Source organism: Leucoraja erinacea, chromosome 19 (genome assembly GCF_028641065.1).
Source record: "Leucoraja erinacea ecotype New England chromosome 19, Leri_hhj_1, whole genome shotgun sequence".
In the NCBI taxonomy this organism is placed as follows: Eukaryota; Metazoa; Chordata; class Chondrichthyes; order Rajiformes; family Rajidae; genus Leucoraja; species Leucoraja erinaceus.
This window is the reverse complement of record NC_073395.1, coordinates 1,543,445-1,568,976: the sequence shown is the minus strand read 5'-3', so window position 1 is coordinate 1,568,976 and position 25,532 is coordinate 1,543,445. Positions and strand designations below refer to the sequence as shown.

Genomic DNA, 25,532 nt, shown 5'->3' with positions numbered 1-25,532 from the left:
CCCCCCCCCCCCCCGCAAAAAAATAAAAACATCATTTTCTGTCAAACTGCGCCCAAATTCTATTATTTATTTTTTTGCAATTTACATTTTGCAAAGGTTTTTATTTTGCACCAGGGTGCGGGAACTGACACATTGCACCGTCGGGCGGCTGGAGTTGACTTTAGTTTAGGCGCGCGGTTAGTCCTGTCAGTGCGGGCGGGACGAGGCAATAATGTCTCTTGACACAAAACAACTAAATGCACCGAGCTTTCAAGAGACGCGTTTTTCAAATGACGGAGTGGGGAATAAAGAGAGATTCTAATTTTCTGGCGAATGCACCTTTTTAGTTGATGTTACAACGCGACAGGTTCCTCCCATCAGCTCCTTCCTTCCTTCCTTCCTTCGCTGACTCTAAAACGAATTGCAAATGAATGTCTTTAAACAAAAAATTCTGCCGGCCGCTCACTCCTGGATATCATTAGGAAGCCGGTGAGTAGTTTGCTGTCATTTTAGAAGAGAGAGAGAGAGAGAGATAAATAAAGCAAATGCAAAAACATAAAGCGATCAATATGAATGTTGAGCAATGGAAACACAAGGGACTGGCAAATGTTGTCCAAACTGGGGCGGATTTTACTAATAATGTCGATAGTTTTTCAAATTATTTTACAAATACCTTGTGGGAGGAATGTTCAAACAGCAACCGACCTGATGGGGACAGGTGTCTATTTAAAACCTCCAGTGTAGGCCTCAGCTAAACCATCTTTGTCAAAATGTCTATTTTTTAACATCTACATGGTTTTATTATTGTTTTTTAAGTACACTGATTTCTCCAGAAACTACTTGTTGGGAAAGCATATGCAAAACAGTGAATTTACTTGAGATGAGCCGTGTTTAGGGGCCACTTTTATTATTTTAATCAGTATGACCAGCAGTGTTATGATTTCGGCAAGTTTCTTTTTAATCAGTATGACAAGGTTGTTTTTTTTTACAAACACTGAAATTTAACACTGGAATACACAAAAGAGCAAAAGATATTTGATGCATTTCAACAGTTGCCACGTTTCCACTGACTATTGACACTTCGGCGAGTGAATGTTGCTTCTGTTGAAATATTTTTAAAGCTTTTAATATTTTGAATGCCCTGGAGATTTGCGAGATCCATTTAGATTCAGATTCAGATTCAATTCAATTTTAATTGTCATTGTCAGTGTACAGTACAGAGACAACGAAATGCATTTAGCATCTGCATTTATTGATCATTCTGGAAATAATTCGAAGGCACTCAGCTTGTTAAGCCTTAGGGATAGCTACTGTCAGACAGTGTTATGGATACTGCTATACCTCCAGCCACCCCCCCCCCCCAAAAAAAAAATCACGCCCAAACTAATGCATTTATGTTTTTTTTATTAAAAGGTTGTGCTATCTGGTGCGTCAGGCAGAAAAGTGAATGCAATGCAAAACCACATTGAAACGCCGCAGTTTGTGTACACCAAGGTGATACTGACATGTTCATGTCTTGCTTTGCTTTAAGTGCAATCTGTTCCCGTTTGAAATTAACACACACACACGAGGTGTCATTTATACCCCCGCCTCAAAAACATCTCACCATTCATAAAACATTTGCTTTGTTTGAAAATGTGCATTACACGTAATTACAACACGCTTTCACAGAACTCTAAATCAATATAATCTCACACAAATAATCAATGATGTCTATTTTAAACGCGAGGAAATACAGAGACTGGAAGTGTTTAAGAAGGAACTGCAGATGCTGGAAAATCGAAGGTAGACAAAAATGCTGGAGAAACTCAGCATCTATGGAGCGAAGGAAATAGGCAACGTTTCGGGCCGAAACCCTTCCGGGTTTCGGCCCGAAACGTTGCCTATTTCCTTCAGGATTTCAGCCTGAAACATTGCCTATTTCCTTCGCTCCATAGATGCTGCTGCACCCGCTGAGTTTCTCCAGCATTTTTGTCTACAGAGACTGGAATCCTGAGCAAAACACCAAGTGCTGGAGTAACTCAATGGGCCAGGAAGCCTCAGTGGAGTGAATGGATAGACGACGTTTCGTGTCGGGACCCTTCTTCAGACTGATTTTAGATATTGTTGACAGACGAATCTTAGGGGAAGAAGTACAATGTATTTTAAGAAGAAATCTTGCGACAGAGAAACAGGGATTATTTCTGAGTCAGTAATGCATGTCGATGTTGATCTAAAGTATATTCAGTACTGTTGATTAATTGTAGAATTGATTTAATTTGATAATAGATCAAGTGGATGGCATTAAGTGATAGCATCTTCAGTAAAATGGCCTCTATTTTGCCTTTCTCTCGCTCTCTCTACAAGGTGCTTTGAAACTACTGACATGATGTGTATAAATGCTTCCGCGCATCTTGTTTCAATGTTTAGAAATCATGTATGTTTTCAGTTGACTTTAAGATCCGATTTTAGTTTATACACCTTTGTCTGACTGAAGCTTTAGCTGCCTTGCATATTCTGCATTCTATTGGAGGGAGAATTAAAAAAAAATCATTATCGCTCTGGATGAAATTTACGTTACTTACAAAGAAAGCACCTCAAATATTTAGGCCAAATAAAGCAAATAATCGCCAAAATCTGGAGCGAAGAACCGGAAGTAGACAAAAATGCTGGAGAAATTCAGCGGGGGCGAGGCAGCATCCACGGAGCGAAGGAAATAGGCAACGTTTCGGGTCGTTTCGGAAGAACCGGAATGCGTTTTTAGTCGATGCGTGTATGTATAAGTGGTACTTCTGGCAATTGTTGTGAAGAGCGAGGGGCAGATGATGCGTATATCAACATTGGGTGTGAGGCACAAAATGAATGATTATATTCAGTGGAGGAACAAATTGGTTTATGCCAACGACCAACATAGACCAACATGATTGTTGGAGGCTCGATGCACACGAGGATGAATGACCAGTGTTGAGACTCGGTGTCTGGACTTCGTGGCACAAGGATCAAGTTGGCAAGGTACTGCAATATCTGTACGTTTATGGTAGTGTGACGTGGAAAGACGATTAACTAAGCACATCAATTATGAAGTGATGAAGGGTCTCGATTCGAAACGTCACCTATACCTTTTCTCCAGCGATGCTGCCTGTCCCGCTGAGTTACTCCAGCATTTTGTGTCTATCTTAGGTGCAAACCAGCATCTGCAGTTCCTTCGTTGAGATATTAAAAATCGTTCCTTACATGGCTTATTTTCGTGGTCTCGTACATATTCCTATCAGTGGACAATATATTTTGGCAGTGGTCCATGTTTTGTGCATTATATATGTAGCAACATTTAATCTTTAACAGTTATTGCCGATGGAGTTATGTTAATTCTACAAACGCCTCTAAAATGTCACAAAAATTGTTATGTTACATATTTTACGTTATAAACGTTATGTTAAATTTCACTATCAAGTGAAAGAGATAATATTTTCATATTTTGGAATAATATTCGAAATAGACGTGAGATGTACGCGCAAAGTTCATATTGTAGCATAGTTATCGTCTTTCTCGTGTGTGTACACCTTGTCTGAAGGTGTTTGTTGTTGGGTGGGCAGAGAGTTTAAGTTTTACATTTTACATTATACAGTATTACATTGCAAGCAGAAATAAAAGTTAGATTGGGAGACAAATGTCTTCATATAAAGATTCAGGTAAAGAATATTCCACATGAGAACTCGGTCAACAAGTCCAAGAATTAGTTAGTAAAATCCATGTAATGAGAGTTAAATTAGTTAGACATCACTGTCTTTAATTTGTTTAACAGGCTAAAAACAAATATTTTAAAATCCATGTAATGAGAGTTAAAAATGAGAGTTACTATTACCACGGTAAGACATTACTTTTTATAAGTAGAACACAAAGTGCCGGAGTAACTCAGCGGGTCAGGCAGCATCTCTGGAAAACATGGATGGGCGACGTTTCTTGCCGGAACGCTTCTTCATTTATAAAAATGCAATCTTCCAATGGTTGTAAAGTGTCAAATTAATACGCGTAGAATCATATCAGATTACCAGAAACTAGGTGTCAGATACATTGATTTCATCGCCAAAACGTTTTGTATAAAGTGGAGAGAAATTGTAGAGATTTTAAGATTCTTTTTTGTGTCTCTATATACTAAAATAATATGAATCTCGGGTTTATAATTCGTATCCCCATTTTGCTGGATCATATTTAATTGATCTGAAATCACATTCTCAACATAATATGTTCAGATGTGATCCAATCTTAATAATTACGTATGAATTACCACTGAATCTTACATAATCCACTCTTTATATTTTACACGCAGGGGCACTTCATCTTTCACAGTTAGTGGTGATAAAGTAACGTTGATCGCACAAATGCTTTTAAAATGTCAGCAAATTGAAAATTATTATTGAAATGGATCGAACCCGCAACCCACACTGGATGGCACGATTACTGTAAACATTTACGGAATTATAGACAGGGGTTTATATACATTTCAATGGACAGTTGTTGATCGGAGGTCGATTTTACTACATTTTGTGAAACAACCTTAATTTCACGAAAATATTTTGTCGGATTTTCATCCTCATTACTCAATAAGACGATTTTAGTTTTGATTAATCCTCAACCCTATTCCTAGAGTGGATCATGTCTACGACCCTTGGTTATATTGCAGTTGAAGGGGCAGCCGGTAAAATACTGACTACTGGCGATAAAGATGAAGCACTTTCACAACTTTTAGTGGCAGATGAGAAATGTCCAGACGCCACCACAGCCTCACTTCACCGAATTCACGTCTGCTTAAACCAACACCAACCGCAGAAAAACCCGTTGCATGAATAAGCAACATGATTGCTCTCTTTCACTGGATTATTATTTCGATGACACGAGCCGACAAGTACTTCATTGACCGAGATCTCCAAATGAACATTACGTTAATCCATGAACGAAGATTTTAAATATATCTTTAAAGTAATAACGACGACTGCTGCCGCGAATCGAAAACTGCTGACTGTTTCGTCTTCTATTGACCGAGTTACTGTGACTTTGACGTTTTTCTCAGAAATTGAACGACTCTCAGTTCCATAAATGTTTCCCAAATACTTCCACAGAACTGTTCCACATTTGAAGAAGACATTCGAAAACAAATGAATTGCTCTCGAAAAAAATAGCACCCCTTGCCCTCATGAAATGTATTGCTTCATTCAGAAACTAGAAATACTATGACCCCCCCCCCCCACGGCCACCCCAACAAACGTACATAGTAGAAAGACACAACATGTTGGAGTAACTCAGCGGGACAGGCAGCATCTCTGGAGAGAAGGAATGGGCGACGTTTCGAGACCCTTCTCCAGACTGAGCGGGGAGAGGGAATATGTACGTAGGTTGATTTTCAGTGACTATTCTTCGTTAGTTCACACACTAATCTACTGTCTCCCGTGTGTTAAGGAAGTACTCGCTCAACTTAATCAAATGCTGGCACGATTGAGGAACGCGAGACGATAACGTAGTGTACTGGAGACGTGGTCTTAGCGGGAGAAGTCGGGTAACATCTAGCATGGATAGATCTCGGTGTTCCGAGCGGACTGCTTCTTGACTTATTGATTCCGCAATGGCAATAGTAGCGGCCTGGACAGAGACACAGGGACTGCAGATGCTGGCATCTTGCACAGAACACAGTGCTGGAGTGTGAAGAAGACTCGAAACGTTACCCATCTATTCTCCATTCCAGAGATGCTGCCTGTCCTGCCGAGATTTTGTGTCTCGCTATCGCTGGAGTAACTCAGCGGGTCAGGCAGCATCTCTGGAGTACACGGATAAGCTAAGTTTCATACTCTGAAATGTGAGAAAGGGTCCCGACCCAGAGCGTCCTCTACCCACGTTCCCCAGAGATGCTGCCTGACCCGCTGAGCTACTCCAGTATTTTGTGATGTCTGGATTCGGGACTGTTTCTGCTATAAGAAGCTGTGGACTGACACGTCCTTATATCTCCAAAACCAAACGCGGCTTCCATAGTTCTCGTTTTTATTCTGGTTCACTGTCATTTCGGGGGGGGGGGGGGGGGGGGGGATGTTACGCAACGTGGTGCTTGGTCCTTTTCTTTATTTTCGAAAAACGAGAAATGTGCTTGTTTTACAGTTTCATTGATATGAGACATAAGCAGCGAGTGAAATATGCATTTTATCTATTACTGTTCCGAGAATGATTTCACCCATTGAAAACCCCAATATCCCATAATTTTCAATCGCATGGCAAGCTGCGCAAATAGTTAACTCGCATAAATGTAAAACCAAACATCAGTGGATAGGGCTGCAGAGGGCGTATTTGAAGAGTTCTCAGCAGCGATCCCAGTAATCAGTAACAGTAATCAACACCATCTATAGCTCATATAATAACATCGTAAAAAGGGCCCGGAGCCGGAACGTCGCCTGTCCATTCTTTTCCCAGATGCTGCCTGACCCACTGGGTTGTGTAGGAAGGAACTGCAGGTGCTGGTTTACACTAATGATAGTCACAAAATACTGGAGTAACTCAGCATCTTTGGAGAAAATGGACTGGGTGGCGTTTCGAGTCGAGACCCTCCACCGCATGTTGTTTAGATCAACATTTCAACACCTGCAGTTTATTGCGTCTCCCTAATACCATCGGCATGAATCTACCATCACAGAGGCTACTTGTCCTGCTGAGTTACTCCAGCATTTTATGTCTATCTTCGATGTAAATTAGCATCTGCAGTTCATTCCTACACACCCAGGAGATGATAGAAGAGACGTGAAATATGAAGCCAGAGGAATAAGTATAGATGGAAGGGTACAGAGGGATGGGGAAAGGGAGAAATGGGCGCACAATCCAGATGGGGCACAGGGGACAGAGGGGTGAAAAGTGGGTGGTGTTTGTGGATTAGTTACTTAAACTTGGATAATTCAATGTTGATATCTTGGGTTGTAAGACATACAAGAAGCTCAATATGAGATGTTTGCACATGGCCTCATTCTAGCAATAGAGCAGGCCCAGGAAGGAAAGGTCTGCGTGGGAATGGGAATGGGAGTTAAAATGGTTAGCAATTGGGAGATACAGCAGATTTTGTGTGGTTCTGGTCTCCTTATTTATGAAGGGATATAATACTTATCATAGATGGAGTGTAACAACATTTTATCCTGGGATGGTGTATTGAAGAGAGATTAAGTAAATATGGCTTGTATTTTCTTGGAAAGAATGTGAGATGATTGCATTGAAAATTACCACATTTCTGCAGGAGTCTAGAACCAAGGGTCACAGCCTCAGAAAGGGGTGTGCCATTTAAGACTCGGAGGAGGAGAAATGGCTTCTTTGAAGGTATGGTGAATATGTGGAATTTGCTACCTCAGAGGGTTGTGCACACTCAGTCATTGAGCTCATCCAGCACAGAGATTGAAAGCTTTCTGGATAAGAAGGAAATTAAGGCGTACAGCAATAATGGATGGAAATAGGATTGAGTTAGAGGATCAGCCAGAGCAGGCTGGGCCAGATGGTCTATTCCTGCTCTTAATTTCTCTGCTTTTATTGTGCACAAATGTCAGTGTCACTCATTCAAACAAGTAAAATGTGCATTGTTTCACATGTGCTCCACAGAGACTCAGAAAGTGCCCATTGCAAATATAGAATGGCTGATGATAACCTTCAGTGACACTTTTAATACCGGTAGAAATCCCCTGCAGCTTCACACTGTCACTAAAGTGGAAGTGGTGGTATTTGGCTTGATGCACCATAGAGTTTAAATTTGGCTCACTGTTAGACTGGTTCCTTTGGACCCTCCACTGTAAACCTATCTGTCATTAATTTTAAGTGCAAGACAGACATTCATTCCCCTCCACTTTCTCAACACTTACATTTTGCGCTGTTTAAATGCAAAGTTGTTGTTTCTAATTTTTGGGAGACAGCTCTGTGCCTGTGTGCATTAAGGCATTCGCAGAGCTTTCTCCTAAACAGGATGGTTAAAGTTTCAGCCAGGCAGGAGCCAAGCAGTGTAAACAGGCGAGCTTGGCTGGAGCCCAGAGTGCAGTTCCTCAGACCAGCTGCCACAGCGTAAATGCACCTAAACTATCCATTAAGTGATACAAATACTTACTGAAATTATATGTCATAGAATACCATATGGTTATGTTTTACCCTAATATTCTGAGACTATATTTCACACTTTTGTGGTCGGTGTAATAATAGCTCAAGATTTCCTCCCCCCCCCCCAATGAGGTTACCCAGCCAAAACCATTGTAAGTCATTGTCAGTAATACAATAGTCCCCATCTCAGTGATGTATCATATAGGATAACTTTTAAAAAACAAGTATTTTACTTATTCCAACATTAACGTACATGAAATAATGGGATTTTATTAAAAAGGCAAAATTGCAGGAATATGGGAAATCATCCTGGGAGAAGACTCGGTGAATAGGTCTTTTAATGAGCGAGCCCAGGTACAGTGGGCTAACCGGGCTTCCTCTTTGCTGTATGATTGCACCAACTCATGAAGCTTTTTCAAATGCGCCCAGTGCGTTTCCATTAAAATTGTTTCACCGTACAAGTGTGTAGAACAGTTTAGTTTAGTGATACAGGCCCGTCAGCTTACCGAGACCATGCCGACCATCGATCACCCGTTCATAGTAGTTCTATGTTATTGTACTTTCTCATCCACTCCCAACACATTAGAGGTGATTTACAGAGGCTAATTAACCTACAAACCTTTAGGACGCGGGAGGAAACTGGAGCACTAGGAGAAAACCCATGTGGTCACTGGGAGGATTTGCAAACTCCACATGAACAGCACCCAAGGTCTGAATTGAACCCGTGTCTGTGGTGCAGTGAGGCAGCAGCTCTACAAGCTGTGCTTGCCTCTACTTTTAAAAGAAAGCAGCTGAGATACAATGTAATTCAAATTATACTGAGGAAATTAAAAGGTTTCGAAAAAAAAATCCATGCCATGTTTGTGAATTATTCATACGGGGTTTATAAAAGCACATTTCAAAGAAACATGATATGATTGAAAACAAACAATTGGAACATAATTGTTCAAAGGTTTATGATAGAAAAGGAAGAAATATTCAGGAAAGTACCGGTGACGATCCATAATGCGGAAGTGAGAGATATTCAAGTTTAACAAAGGACAATAAATAATAGGAGCTACAAAAATTGTGTTGTGACTTGAAGAGTTTCAAGTATACAAGAACGCGGGTTAATACGAGAGTTGCAGACCAACAAATAAAGTGTAACAATGAAAAGATTACTGATATCTAGATTACTGGTGTCAAGTAGGGTGGTACAGTGGTAGAGTTGATGCCTTACAGTGCTTACAGCGCCAGAGACCCTGGTTCAATCGCCACTAAGGGGGATGTCTGTACGGAGTTTGCAGTTTGTATGTTCTCCCCATGACCGCGTGGGTTTTCTCTGAGCTCTTCAGTTTCCTCCCACACTCCAAAGACTCGGTGTTTCCGCACTGTATCTCTAAACTAATAAACAAAACTAATAAAAGAAATAAGTGTTCAAGAAGGAACTGCAGATGCTGGAAGGTCGAAGGTCGTACACAAAATTGCTGGAGAAACTCAGCGGGTGCAGCAGCATCTATGGAGCGAAGAAAATAGGCGACGTTTCGGGCCGAAACCCTTCTTCAGACTGATGGGGGGTGGGAGGGGAGAAGGAAGGAAAAAGGGGAGGAGGAGTAGCCCGAGGGCGGGGGGATGGGAGGAGACAGCTCGAGGGTTAAGGAAGGGGAGGAGACAGCAAGGGCTAGCAAAATTGGGAGAATTCAACATTCATGCCATCAGGATGCAAGCTGCCCAGGCGGAATATGAGGTGCTAATAAAAGAAATACATTGTTATCTATTTAAAAAGCACAAGGCAATCCAAAACACTTGAATGATGTAGAAATTTCTCATCTTCCCAAACAAAATACAAGAGCACACGCAGAAGCTGTTTAGATTTGACTGGTTGGGATTATCACCTTTCCCCCTGCCACAGTTAATGATGTCCATAAGCTGTCAATGGCTCAGTAGCATTGTAGCAACTGATCTGATTTCTCTGCTACAATTGGGCATGCTGAAAAACATTTCTGTGGATACATTTATGATAAAATATGTTGCATTTACCTGCAAAATGATGGCAAAAGCCAAAAGAATTGTAATTTCTCTCAAAATTACTTAATGTCAGTTTATTTAAAAAAAAATCAAATCACAAATCATATTTCCAGGGATTCGTAGGCAGTTGGAAACGATGCAAAATGTATTGAATGGGTTTGAAAAAAATTGTCCATACAATGTTGTAGTTATTGTTAGATAACGAACATTTTGAGAATTTGTTTTCTAAACAATTGCACACTCAAAAAAAGGTAAAAGGTTTTTAATATTTAACTAAATGTTCATCTCAATGTTTTTGACTTTCCAGTTCTTTATAACAAATGAAGCATCATGTGATATTGGGACAATTATCATTGGCTGTTCTTATATTCTTAGATATCAATACACCTGTAATGGCAAAGAGAAAAAGAAGAAGTGACTTGATTCCATTCTAAGGATTGGTGAAGGCAAGAATGATTCACAATGCTGACTGAATACAAACAATTCAGAGACAGATATTCTACTGAAGAAGGGCCTAAAGAATATGATAAGAAGCAGGTTGATTTGATCTATGGCACATACTTTTGTTGCATTCCGATCCATTTCGAAACAATGCCTTGTATTGTATATATTTATTCAGTTTTTGCAGTAGATGTACATAGGAACCACACCACATAAAATTAATGTATTGTATTTTTGGGATGTGAGCACAACTGGACCATTGCTCATCTGTTATTGCACTGGAGAAGGGAGCAGTGAGGTGCTTTCTTGGACCTCTGTTGTCCTTTAGTGAAGATATTCCCAAAGGCTACTGTTTAAGAGTTGCTCACATTTTGGCCTGTTGACAATGGGGGGATGGCAATTCCGGGGGGCGCTGGGGGGGGGGGGGGGGGGGGGGGGGGGGGGATTGGCAGTCACCGAGGTACATTGTTGAGTTGTGTGACAGCTGCAGGGAAGAAGCTGTTCCTGGACCTGCTGGTCCGGCAACGGAGAGACCTGTAGCGCCTCCCGGATGGTAGGAGGGTGTTACCAAGTGAGACTGCTTCTGACAGATTGAGCAGCATTGAAGTTCTGCAGATGCCACAAAAATACCTTTATTTAAGATGCACAAAAATGAACAATACTGAATCTAAAATTTGGATATTTAACTTGTAATCTCTGTTACATTCCATCAATTTATTCAAAATACTATATATCCTCTATTTTTGTGCTATATCTCATTATACACTGAATTTAAAAATAGATTTACAATTCTTATGAAACTTTGAAGGTTTGTAGGTTAACTGCCATTGGTAAACATTGTAAATTGTCCCTGGTGTGTTAGGATAGATCATAAGATTATAAGTGTTTAAGAAGGAACTGCAGATGCTGGAGAATCGAAGGTACACAAAAAAGCTGGAGAAACTCAGCGGGTGCAGCAGCATCTATGGAGCGAAGGAAATAGGCAACGTTTCGGGCCGAAACGTCTGAAGAAGGGTTTCGGCCCGAAACGTTGCCTATTTCCTTCGCTCCATAGATGCTGCTGCACCCGCTGAGTTTCTCCAGCTTTTTTGTGTACCATAAGATTATAAGTGATAGGAGTAGAGTTAGGCCATCAAATCTACTCAGCCATTCAATCATGGTTGATCTATCTCTCCCTCCTAACCCTATTCTCCAGCCTTCTCCCCACAACTTCTGACACCCTGGTAGTGACAATGGATTAGCCACTCCTCTGCCTACTTGCCCAGCTGATCAAGAAACACTCCTCTTTGTTAGTAGGTTTTAGTTATTATATACATGTAAAACCAGACCTTGTTGATTTGTGGATTTGTTGTCGAGATTGCTTTTGGCTCAGGTGGTTCATCGCTAGCAATGATGACTATCCAAAATATTCTGAGTGTCATTAATAGAGTTGAAACTGTTGAAGGTATCCAATCACTTCTTTAGGGGTGTGGCTTATCGAGTGGATTACCTGACTTGAGGCTATTATGCACCATGTTTACCACAAGTAAACTGCACAGCAGATCAAATAGTGATCGTGAACTATCCTCCTCACAGCATAATACACTGGCTACAGTAATGGCAATCATTATCATCTGTCTTGATTGATGACCCATGAAACCACCATCAGGGCCACTACCAGTATTTATGGTATGTAACAGTATTCTTGCAAAGGTTGGCCTTGACTTTGGCATGGTATGCCAAGGTCAGAAAAAAAACTTTACAGGGTAGTTTTCTATATTGTACATTTCCTGATATAATCCTTGACCATGTGGAAAAATAACCAGTTAACATGTCAGGTCTGTGACCCTTTATAAAGCTCTATTGGGTAAAGGAATGGGACTCGGCTATCTTCAATTGGTTGTCGGTATACAAAATTGCTGGAGAAACTCAGCGGGTGCAGCAGCATCTATGGAGCGAAGAAAATATGCGACGTTTCGGGCCGAAACCCTTTTTCTGACTGGTTGTCGTTTGTATTTGTTTTTTTCTGGTGTTACTCCTAACCTCCAATAATTGTGGATTTCTCTGTGTTTTGCTGATCTCAGTGTTGCAAAGTATACTGAGTTTGTACTAACTTTGAGGAGAGTGAACATTACAGAATATATAACTTAAAATAGTACAAAACAGAACAGACCCTTCGGCCCACGATGTTTGTGCTGACCATGATGCCAATTTTGCTTGCACATTTGCCTGCACATGATCTACATGTATATCCTCAATTCCCAATTCCCATTCTGTCCACATGCCTGTCTAAATGGCCTTTAAATATTGCTATCATATCTATTTTCACCACTTCCTCGAGCAGTGAGTGCCAGACATCTACCACAATGTAAATATTATTTAAACTTTCCCTCTCTCACCGTAAAATTGTATTTAATGTTTTAGACCCTCCAAAATCCTTCCCTAAGTGCCCTTGGGAAACTGATGATGACTTAATTTCTCAGATGCAACTTGCAGTATGAGTTCATGGATTTTGATCCATTGTTGATGGAACAGTAATATTTTTAGGTGGACACAAAATGCTGGAGTAACTCAGCGGGACAGGCAGCATCTCTGGAGGGAAGGAATGGGTGATGTTTCATGTCGAGACCCTTCTTCAGACTCAAACCGAAACGTCACCCATTCCTTCTCCCTAGAGATGCTACCTGTCCCGCTGAGTTACTCCAGCATTTTGCTACCTTTGGTTTAAACCAGTATCTGCAGTTCCTTCCTACACAGTGATATTTTTAGTTGCATTCTCTGAGATTTATTCCAGATTTCTCATAGCATAGGATGCTGCATAGGATGCATATATCGACATGCAGTGACATGTCATGTATGTCTAGCCAAAGCTAGTAGCATTTCCATTCCCATTGGAGAAAAATGTTGTTTGTCGCAGTGCTTGGAGATATCCCAGAACTAGGTCCTCATCAGATGCAGGTAGGCCACCAAGATATCAGCAACAACTCATCAGCATTTGATGGATTCATTTAACCAACTCTGTCATCATCAGTCTGCTTTCATAGTGTTTGATTCAATGATTCCACCATCACCCACAGAATGGACCCACAGCCTGAATGAAATCATCAACCAGCAATCTCAGGCCAGCCCCAATTTTCATATTGTTTAAGAATCTTTGTATCATTGAGTGTCATGGTTGGAAATGGGAGGTTTCTGGAAGGAAGAGTTGTCCCAGTCAGAGTTGCTAGGTACACAAAGCACTGAAGAATTAGCCTAGATTTTATATACTTTAAATGGAGATTCAATCCATTTCTGTTTCAGAGACAAGAGTACTGCTGCATCCCTGATATTGTGCTGCAACATCACCACACAAAGTATGAAGCAACACAACACCAATTGTACATCCTGACTCGATTGTAAACATGTATTATCTTTCCGCTGACTGGTTAGCACGTAACAAAAGTTTTTCAAAGTACCTCGGTACACGTGACAATAAACTAAACTCAGTTCAAACTCAGTAATTCCATCCAAGAAACGGTATTTTGCAATTAAGCTTTATATTTATTTTGTCGTAGCATTTTCTTTGTTTTTATTTATTTTGTTTTCTAACACATAAATATCATGAGAATGGTTTACTTTAAATTGTTTTGTTTTCCTCATGGTAATTTTTGCAGCTCAAATGATCTCACATCCTATGGTAGGAAATGAAGTCACTGACATTTTGTGACTGGACGAAGGAACATAAATTTTGATATAATTATTCTCTTTGTCAAAAACCATCTAAAGTCTTCCTTGTCTGAGAGATTTCACAGGAGCTTTCCTATTATGAAACACACTGAGAGAGAGATCAGGAGACTACTCCTTTTCACAAATGTTTGGATTTCCTCAGTCAGTTGTGTGCAACATGGCTTGGAAAAAGTTGAACATTTTCTGTCTCCTGGAAATGCTATAAAGCCAAAGATCGTTGGTTAGGAAAAATGTATAAATAGATTAAAGAGAGGAAGAAGATTGTGTTGATTTTCTCTATAGTTTGCCTTGGTTCCTGAACCAAACTGGAAAACTAGCATCACTAAATTAAAATATACACTCCCATAAAAATAACATTTAAAGATTTACACAACATAGATCCAGCAATTACTTCAGTTTTTACACATGCAGCATTTGCAGGATATTAGAAGGGACTTTGCCTTCTCAACTTGGCTTCAAATTTACTTATCTATGTCTTTAGGAGTAAATGCAGGGGTGATCCTGAGCATCCAGTACCTGCCACTTGAATTCCCCATCCCACTCCACTCTGACCTGTCGTTCTGTGGTCTCCTGTGCTGTTACAGCAAGATCCACTGCAAATTGAGGTACAGCATTTAATGTTCTGTGTGCTGCTCTGGGTGTCAGAACATGCAGACATGACTTCCTGCCTGCATGTTGCAAAGCCTTCATTATTTTGTTAATATTTACATTCAAAAATTGCTCCCATTCTCTCAATGACTGGATAAAAACTCAAAGTGCTGGAGTAACTCAGTGCGTCAGGCAGCATCTGTGGAGAGAATAGACAGGTGTTTGTGTTTTGCTCGGGATTCCAATATCTGCAGTTTGTTGTGTCTCCATTGACCAGGTAACCTTGTTTGCTGCTTATCGCCATGGTCACCCAGGTTTTCCTATTAGACGACCTCTCTGCACCCTCCCTGCAATCTAACTCATTTATTTTGGCTCCATCCACTTCGTTGACCTGAAAATCACCCGTTTCTTTCCTACAGATGTGGCCTGAACTATTGAGCAATTCAAGGATTTTATGGTTTTATTTTAATCCAATGTAGAACTTTAATTACAAAATATAATACTATGTATGAAAAGATCTGAAATGCATTGGACTTGCTTCCCTGCAGATTAGCTTTACGCTTTTTCTTCTACTGTGTGCTGAAGTATAGTGAAAACTTTATTTTTCGTGCTATTCAATCAGATCAGATAATACTGTGCATAAATATCCAATCAAGTCAAACTCAAGTACAATAGATAGAGCAAAGGGGAAGATACAAGTGTGCAGAATATAGTTCTCAGCATTGCAGTGCATCAGTTCCAGACACAAAGTCCAATGTCCTTAATGGGGTAGAGGTGAATGGGACAGTGCCACAGCTTCGAAAGGAACATATGAGGTTTGGCATCTTAGATGAAAGATTGCATAGTTGACAATGCAATGCTCCCTCCGGATATAGTTCTGAAGCTCCAGCCCATGAACTCTGGCATCTACATTTTCAATTATTGTAAGTTAGACCCATTCTGGAGAAAGGCAGGGAGCGGGTTTGGTTAGAAAACCAATAAAGTTTGGAGCTAATGTTCTGGGACCAGCCTGAGTTGAAGTGAGCCAGTAAACTGGGAACATTGGGCAAAAAAGTGAATATTTTTGGCAGCTCATTTAAAAAAAATGCAGATACCCATTAATATTGAACATTTTTGGATTTCCAAAACAATTAGACTGAACAGGCACAATAATAAAACATACAATTCATTTCCATTGCCATTATTTAATGGCACTTTGCTGGCAAGAAATTTGATGTAGTCTGAAATTGTTTGCTTTATAAAGAAGAAAAAAATAATGAAAGCAAACATGGCAACCTACTCCTCAAATCCACCGATGTCTCACTGATTTAATGATCGGGTTATAAGGAACATTGTCTTCAGGTATTCAGAGAAAGGGAGTGATTACTCCTATTAAACTTGAATGCTGAGCCTATAGGATCATACAAAAGCAATACATGAGTAAAAATGACACATTCCAGTCATTGAAATGCAGGCGCTCCTTGTCAGACATTAAGGATAGTGGAAGAACGTCAATTTCAAAGATCTGTTTAAAATCTGCAGAAATAAATGTTGAAACGAGATGCAAAGAGACTCTTCCTTAATCTGACTTCCAGGTTTACCTGAAGAAAGCAAAGGGCAATTCAGAAATGTCGGAAATTGCTATAAATTCTTGAATGGAGCTCCATGAGCATAGAAGGGCTGGGATGAATATCTTTGACGCAGAGGAATACATAGAGCTTATAGAAAGATGGTTTAAGACTTCTCCATCAATCGCAATGCCTTCCTATTCCCCAATTTCTGCACCTTCCTCAAAATAAATCAACACAAAACACAGGTAAATAGGAGTAGGAGTAGGCCTCCAGCAATTACCATAGCTGATCTATGCTGGTCTCAACTCCTCCTGTGCCAGCTCCCCATAGCCCTTAGTTCTTCAATATTTCAAATATTTATCTTCACTGTGAATATATCTAATGATCTGGCTCACCATCCTCTGTGGCCGAGAATTTCAGAGACTCACTACCTGCTGAGAAAAGAAATGTATTTGTGTATTTTTTAAATGACCAGTCCCATTCTTTGAGACTCCATCTCCTTTTTTAGGACTTTCCCACAAGTGAAAGCATCCCAATATATACCCTACAATCTGATCTGTTTGAGGAAGGTCACATCTCATCACTAAGGAATATTGAGCCAAACTCTACATTCTCTTAAGTATATATATTACTTGCATCCCTTCTAACTTTGTTCATTTGCTGTCTTTCTCCATTTGGATAATAATCTGTCTTTGATTCCTCTTGATACCGCCGTACACAACCTCACAATCTCCTTGGGAATATTTAGATATTGTTCATTCGTCCTGTATGGACAATGCAAGCATTTTTACTTTCAAAATGTCCCTTTGGACTGAATGGCTTGGTACACCTTTGCAGAGTGTAGTTAAGAATGAAACATATTGCAGTGTATCTGTCTGGGTCTTATAAGGACTCCCTGGAAGGAGTTCATAAACCAGACCTCTTTTCAGAATAATACGGTCGTTTTGTTATTGTCATTACTAATGTTAGTTTTTAAATTCGCTTATGAAATGAGTTGCCTTTAACTTCCACAGACAGGGGATATGGTTTGAATTTACTTATCTACATTATTGTTCCTAGTTTCTGAATTACTAGTCCAGAACTAAACCAGTATGCTTGTTTACCCACTGTACGGTAGATTCATAGTTGAGTTTTTTATAGACAAAGCTGTATTGAGCAAAATAAGCCGTCTGCTATTATCATGTGAATGGCCTCTCTAATATTTATGTATTAATTTTGTTCATACATTTATAAGATTACAGTCCAGTTACCATATGTCAAATCACCATATTACATTTGAGATGTAAATTCAGAGTGAACACTTCTTTTTTGCAAAAGATAGACACAAAATGCTGGAGTCACTGGCAGGCAGCATCTATGGAGAGAAGGGATGGGTGATGTTTCAGGTGAAGAAGGGTCTCGACCCGAAACGTCACCCATTCCTTCTCTCCAGAGATGCTGCCTATCCCGCTCAGTTCCTCTAGTATTTTGTGTCTATCTTCGGTTTAAACCAGCATCTGTAGTTCCTTCCTATATTTATTTTTGCAAAACATACTCTCCCATGACAAGCACTTCCACAAAGGGACATTATTGTCTTGTTATCAAGAAAAATGCAAAACTATTCAGTGAATTATTCTGTAAATGCTATGTGAACAAAATGTGCAAGAATTGCAGCCATGTGTACACCAGTATAGATTTCAACTAAAATACTAAAACATTCTAAGGAAAAAAGTCACAACAAATCTTAATGTAAAATTACCATTAAATCATCATGGAAGATTACAAAGAATGCACTAATTACAAATGTCAAGATTTTTTTTCTGGACGGAACCAGTCTATCGAGTTTCCCAAAGCACTCCGCGATCAATTATATTTTAAAGTCCAATTACTGTTTTGTTGATAAATTAAATAAGATGCATAGTAATCCTTGATTTCCTGGCACATGCATTTTTGACACATCCTATTTCTAACATTTCTAACACATATCCTCTCAAAATATGGAGACACAAGGAACTGCAGATGCTGGTTCACAGCAATGTGAACCAAAATTCATTTCACTGCACTTTATTGTGTATGAGATGAATACATTGATTGATTGATTGATTGGTTGATGTACAAAGTGCTGGAGTAACTCAGTGTGTCAGGCAACATATCTGGAGAATATGGCTCGGTGATGTTTCGGGACTGAAGAAATGTCCTGACCTGAAACGTCACCTACCCATGTTCTGCTGCTTGACCTGCTGATCCCCCCCTCTCAAAATATCTTTGGTCAGGAATATTTTGGAGACCCAGGTTGGTGGAAAACAGGGAGGGCAATGATGGATCTGATATGAAATCAAGATTTTGGAATAGTAGTCCAAGAAACCAATTTCCTATGCTATCTTATGGTTTCAACATTTCATTTATTGTCTATTCGATGAGATCTGGGATCTGGGATGGAGACAGAGAAAGAACTAAGAGGGAAATAGTGTCAAATTGAGCCAAAGCAGGGATGCGATCAAAATTGAATTGGGAGAAAAGATGAGACAGAAAGGAAAAAGAGGAAGAAAATTAAAATGAACATTTTATGTATCTAAGAATAATTTACTACTTGCAAGGGATCTGTTCTGTTTCGTGGATAAAGATGTTGAGAGGCAATGCAGCAACATGTATTTTTTCAGTAAAATGATTTTAAGTACTAGTTTTCTGCAGCATGTATAATTGGTAACTAATGTGGAAGTACATCAATTTCATGACACTCACAATGACTTTGACTGTGCGCTGCTGTTTTCATAAGGAAGAATGCTGGAAGTCATCCAGCAATTCAAAGTGATCTACAAGTCACGAGTATCTTTTGCCACAAATTGCTGGGTGATTTATTCACTAATAACAGCACATTAAACTCTTCATTTTATTGCCAGCAATTTATGGCCCAGTAAATCTCCTGTTAAATTCATTAATTTAAATATTTTTCAGCCACATGGACAGTTGGTGACACAGAACACAAACACTCTCTAAATTAATGCGAGGATGGAATTACAGACATTAGGGAGAAACTGAAGGGAGACTAAAATTGTGCTTGTTGTAGCTCGATAATAGTGTTCAGCTAATGATGTACATGGAAAACCATTCCATAGATATTATCCCAATAGTTTTGTCAGTTTAAAGCTCAATTAAAATAATACAGTCAAATAGTGAGAAAAAAATAGTTTCACATTCTGTCCTTGTGTCACTTAGAACAAAGAAGGTTGACATCAATTATTTCTCTTTGTGAATGTTTTTCACTCCACCCCTCCAGATTCCATGGGTACGTATAGTGAAGCTGCTCCTGATATTGGATGGCACAAAGACAGGGGCATGCATAAGGCACAATATTTTTGCTCAGAAAGTAGTTAGGCTTTGGAATTCAGTTCCTGTAAGTATGGATGGACACAAAAAGAAACGAGGTTTCTTATGTTGTGTGTAAACAGTGGAAAGCAGTGGTCCAGGGTGCAGTAGATGACTGTAGTGTTACTAGCACCAGTGTTACTAGTGTTTTACATCTGTACTGGCACAAGCCACTGGCTCCAGCAAAGCAAGGGAGAAAGGAAGAAAAACAAAGACTGTCAGATTTAACAGCCGGAGACCCTAATGGTACAAAGTGCTGGAGCAACAGCTCATCAAGAAGCATCCTGGACGACATGGATAGGTGAGATTTCGGGTCCGGACTTTTCTTTTGACATTGTAATAGGGGAGAGAAAGGTGGGGGGGGGGGGGGGGGGGGGGGGGGGGGGGGGGGGATGATAAAATGATTCTGGGCAATAAATACTTTTTTATTGGAATATCTAGACACAACCATAGCATCATAGGTACACATTCTAAGTACATTAATTATTGCTTTTCCTAGTTGGGAAGAACCATTTTTGCATTGATTTCTTTAAGTGGGAACCTCCTAATGGTATCCAAGATGCCAGCAGGAAACATCAGGTGTTGGGTTCAATATTACAGGTCATCCACCTATGTGGTCTCTATTCATCAATAGTCAGGAGTTTCCATTTGTTGTCCGATAGGTAGTCTTCTCATAAAGCAAATTTATAACAAAAAATTAAATCACTATATTTTGTCCAATCGAAGATGTAATTTTGAAAATGGACCACAATTTTTATCTTCTGAAACAGGATGAATATATTTGACATATAATATTTAACAGATAAATGCATTTTACAGCGAAATTTAATTTGCCTTTTGCATACATAGCATTAGATATAATTGTTTTAAATGTCAATTGATGGGCTACATTTATTTTGCATATTAGCAAACCCCTGAACGGAGTCAGTCCTAACCTCACCAAGAGAGTTCTTTCCCTCTGTGACTGTTTATCACTCCACACCTCTCCACACTCTGCTTGTTTCAGCTTAAGAAATAGCCAAAGACTTAACCTTTGGCTCACACCAGCTCTCAGTGGTGGGAATAGGCGAGATGAGCTGCCATTCAAACCTATTATTGCTCTACTGGGCCTCTGAAAGTACCATTCCAATAACGTGTATGTGAATTGATTACTGAACCCCACTGTTTTAAACTGATATGGTAAACAAATAATTCAGTAAGCCACTTCATGAAGTCCTGGCTACTGGGTTGAATGCACGTTCCCAAATTGCTAGTAAACTCTGTGGATTTACCTTCAATGCACTGAATTTAACTTAATCGAAATACATACGAGCCTGAAAATATTCCAAAACCAAATAGTCTGTCTCATTGATGATGATCAATTGCAGTTGGGAGGACCACTTTACCTTTGAGTGTGCTGCTCATATCATCTTTAAGCTCATCGGATTACGAATCTTTGATATCTGCAAGGTATCTAATATTAGTGCTGCATGCCAGGCAATTAATTACTTTTCGAGAGATTGTTGCAACAAATTTTATAATGCATGGAGCTCAAGGGAATTTGTAGGTGGCATTGAGATGGGCAGATACAGGAAAGAATCAGTGGGAAATTGGTGGTTATGTGAGAAAGAATGAATCCTAGGGAAATAATTGGTCATGGGAATTCCCCTGAGAGCTTGCAAGAGCAGAACTTGTATCATAAGGAAATATGAATTAATGAGTATGAACGGTGTCCGTCCGCTGAGTCAACCCAGCGTTTTGTGTCTACTTCCCATGTACATTGAGTTGTGTGAAGACGCTGGAGGTTCATCACAAACTGGCTTCACGCAGCATGTCCACAATGGAACGAGGAAAGTAAAGACTGTAAAGGGAAGTCTTTGTGATGGGGCTGAGGAAGTAATGGTGGGAGTAGTTGTTCGTTGTGCAATAGGTAGTTTTGAGAAGTGAATGGTGCTAGTGTGTGGGTGCAAAAAAGGAAAGGAAGAGGTGTGTTTGGAATGTGTTGCAGCATTCCACAAAAGAGACTCATCTGGCTTTAATACACGTATTCAATGCCTGCAGCTGTTCCTTTATACTTAAACCTGTGAATTTTACTTTATTTTGAAACATAACACTGCAACATAGCCCATTCCCAAATTCTTCCCAAAGGTAAAGAATACCCAAAAATCCCAAAACATAAGGATCATTATTTTCTTTAATTTAAATATGCCTTTTTTTCACTGAAACTGTTGTGGATCTGTGTGTAGTGTCCAATGTTAGTAAACATAGAAATATATCAGTCTGAAGAAGGGTTTTGGCCCGAAACGTTGCCTATTTCCTTCGCTCCATGGATGCTGTTGCACCGGCTGAGTTTCTCCAGCATTTTTGTCTACCGTATAAATATAATAACTGCTGTTCTGGACTGGACATTTTCCAGAATATTTATTGTGCAAACATTTTGTCTTTAGTTTGTAAAATGGATTAATTTCCTGACAATGTGCATCCAAAGCCACAATTTCAACCCAACCAGCTTACAAAAATGTTGTTTAATTGGTTAAAATTCTGAGTACAGGTACTGGCTTTTTGCCAGTTTCTGACTGAATCTCAGTGAATTGTATTTTAACTCCAGAACTGGCTTGGATTAGAAAGCACATTCCAGAACAAGTCTGGTACCTTTAAGTTCAACAAGGGGTCTAGTGACATAATATTGATACCAGCCCAGTAGTAACAGGCTGGGTCAGAAGTCTTGCTGAGCAGCCAGTCAGTTTAATAAATCCTATGGCACTTGACCTCTCAATCTGACTGACATGATTGAAAACTGAATTTAAGGTGGCACTCACTTTGAAGCACATGGATCATTGTAATCCATCTTATTTTATGTAGTGAATTTCTAAACCAGATTTAGAACTAATCAGGCCCTTCAGCCCGCTTAGTCCATGCCGACCATTGATCATCCGTTCACACGAGTTCTATGTTATCCCACTTTCTCATCCACTCCCTACACAACTAGGGGCAATTTACAGAGGGTCAAATAACCTACAAACCCGTGTTTGGGATGTGGGAGGAAACCGGAGCAACCCGAGGAAACCTATGTGCTCTTAAGGAAAACGTGTAAATTCCACACACAGACAGCACCCGAAGTCAGGATTGAACCTGGGCCTCTGGTGCTGTGAGGCAGTATCTCTACCTGCTATGCCACTGTGAGATCCACAATCTGTTTTTTCTGTTTTTCTTTTTCCCCTTACCCCTTACCCTCATTGAGCCTCTATTACTGACAATGGGTACTTTTTCCTTTGCAACTTCAGATGAACAAACTTTGTTGGACGAGCAGCTACAACAATGAGGAGATCAATTGCTGGACTCAATAGCAACGCAGGGAGGACTTATCCAGCCCACAGATTGTTGACTTGGGGTTGCAACAGCAGCAGTGGTTTGGAAGCTGCACTGGCTGAAAACAACATGATTCCGACTGATGAAGATGCTGGAAATCTGAACGAGAACAAGAATGCATTTGCATGTAAATATTCATCAGGTGAGGTCAGACCATGGCATCGGATGGAGAGATTTGCCGATTTTGGGTGATGACATTTCTCCCATTCTTCCCCACAGATGGTGTATGACCCACAGTGATTTTAGCTTGTATTATTTTTATTAAAAGGGCTTGAACTTGTTAGTGCTCATGCAGGTTTGAATGGTATGCACAAGACCCTCCAGCCTCAATGTACACTGGTGGAAAAGTTAAAAAAATATATATATATTATGATATACTGATAAATATATATGTCTAATAATATTTATTTCAAAAAGACACAGGGAACTGCAGATGCCGGAATCTGCAAAGCAAAACACAAAGTGCTGGAGGAACTCAGTAGATCAGGCAGCAACTGTGAAGGGAATGGACATTCGTTATTTTGTGTTGAGACTCTTCTTCTGACTGGTAGGAATGTTTAAGAAACATTTAGACTGGTTCATGGACAGGAAAGGTTTAGAAGGATATGGGCTAAACGCAGGCAGATGAGACTAGTGTACATGGGACTTGTTGGACAGTGTGGGCAAGTTGGGCTGAAGGGCCTGTTTCCATGCTGTAAGACTCTATAACTAGTGGTTCAAATTTGATTATACACTGACCTATGTACTACTGCACTGCCCACAGTGAATTGTTGGTGTTGAGGTGTTTTGATGTGGTGCTTATTTTCTGTCTAATTAATTGGGAACTAGCTTGTGAGTAAAGTTACTGAAAAAAATAAATGTGTGTGTGGGAAATAAGTGAGAAGAGTAACTCCAACAGGGTAAGTATTTTGTCCATTCTGGTGATTTACGGGATAGTTGCAGTGGAGTTTGGAAAGGAGGACTGTAAAGTGTCAGAGTGCTTTAGACACAATACAGGGACATCTATGGCATGGAAACATGTGGGACGGTGTTGCGGATATAACATCCAGAGTAAGTTTCTTGAGTGAGCTAATGAACGGATCTGTGTAGAGAACAGTACACAAAAATGTCTCTGTGTCATAAATAGAAAGTGCATAAATAAGCAAAGCCAATATGTTTTCATTTACTCAGTCCAGAAGGGTTCAAATCTATATTTACCTTCTATGTTCCAATATTGGTTTCCTGACTTTGTGCTGCCAGGCCTTCTCTAACTCTGGCAGGAGAGGTTGAGGGGAAGGGTGGGTTTACAAACACAACCTGGAGAACATACTGTGTATAGCCACACTTGCTGTCAATCTGGAAACATATACTGGGAGATTTGGCAGAGTTGTCTGCTAGAAATGAACAAAAATAGAACAATTGGTGTGAGAATCAGGCTGAACTCAGAGTATAGGGTTCCAAAAGAATGCTTTCTTAAAGGTATGAATTATTAGATTGGATTTTAAATGTCTCTCAACCAGGGCCAGATTTATGTATAAGCTTCACAAGCTTAAGCTTAGGGCCTCGAGATCTAGGGGGGCCTCGGCAGGGCCGGATTTACCTACAGGCCTCAAAGGTTGAAGCCGAGGGCCTCAAAATGTTTTTTTCCCCAGAGTAAAAAAAATCCTGAGAAAAAAAAATTGGAGCGCTATCAGCGTTTCCACTTTGACGGAAATTCCCTGAAATCCTGGTTCCGGCCGCTGGAAATTTTGGGGAAAAAAATTGCGACCTGCACAGTTGGGGGAAGCCGGTGACGCAGTAGCAACGCAAAATTACGCTGTCTCTCTGCGTGTGCGCAGTGGGCCCGGACAGGTTCAGATCTCCATTTGCACTCGACACAATCACCTCGATGCCTCGTGTCTACTCCAGGTAAGTAGTGGAATATTGCTTCGCGGGAGTGCCCATTTCTCCGGGACGGGTGGGGGCTGCGTTGTCTGCAGCGCGGAGTCAGAGCCTCGCTGCGTGGGAGGGAGAGAGAGTGGGTGTGAGAGGGGGAGGGGGGGGGATTGAGAGAGGGGGAAAGGGGGGGAGAGAGGGGGGAGAAGGGGAGAGAGAGGGGGGGAGGGAGAGAGAGAGAGGGAGGGGGAGGGGGAGAGAGAGAAAGAGAGGGAGTGAGAGGTGGAGAGGGAGGGGAAAGGAGAGGAGGAGGGGGGGAGTGGGAAAGGGTATTACCTTTAGTGAGATTGCAAAATTAAGGTAGGTTTTAGAGCAATTATATTCTCTCCTCCATATGAATAATATCAAACAATTGGAACTGCTTTCTTTTCCTTGATAATAATACTGTAAAATATGAATTTCATAGTTTGCAACTTTCATTTTGCATCATATTTTTAATGTGCACACACTAACACAGTCGAACAGTAACAGACAATAAAATCAACACACAAAACATTTTCTAAAAAAAGGTTTTAGTTACTGCAAAAACTTACAGTATTTTATTTGCAGTGTTTGCATGCTCCTTTATAACAT

At 40.2% G+C, this 25,532-nt stretch overlaps 1 long non-coding RNA gene across 1 annotated transcript; it reads left to right on the top strand.

The window, feature by feature from the left end:
- The first annotated feature begins 46 nt into the window (after positions 1–46).
- Positions 47–24,940, top strand: LOC129706065 (uncharacterized). The gene is made up of 3 exons (XR_008725003.1): positions 47–468; positions 1,393–1,473; positions 22,961–24,940. It is a non-coding gene; the product is annotated as an uncharacterized LOC129706065 (long non-coding RNA).
- The last annotated feature ends 592 nt before the right edge of the window (positions 24,941–25,532 follow it).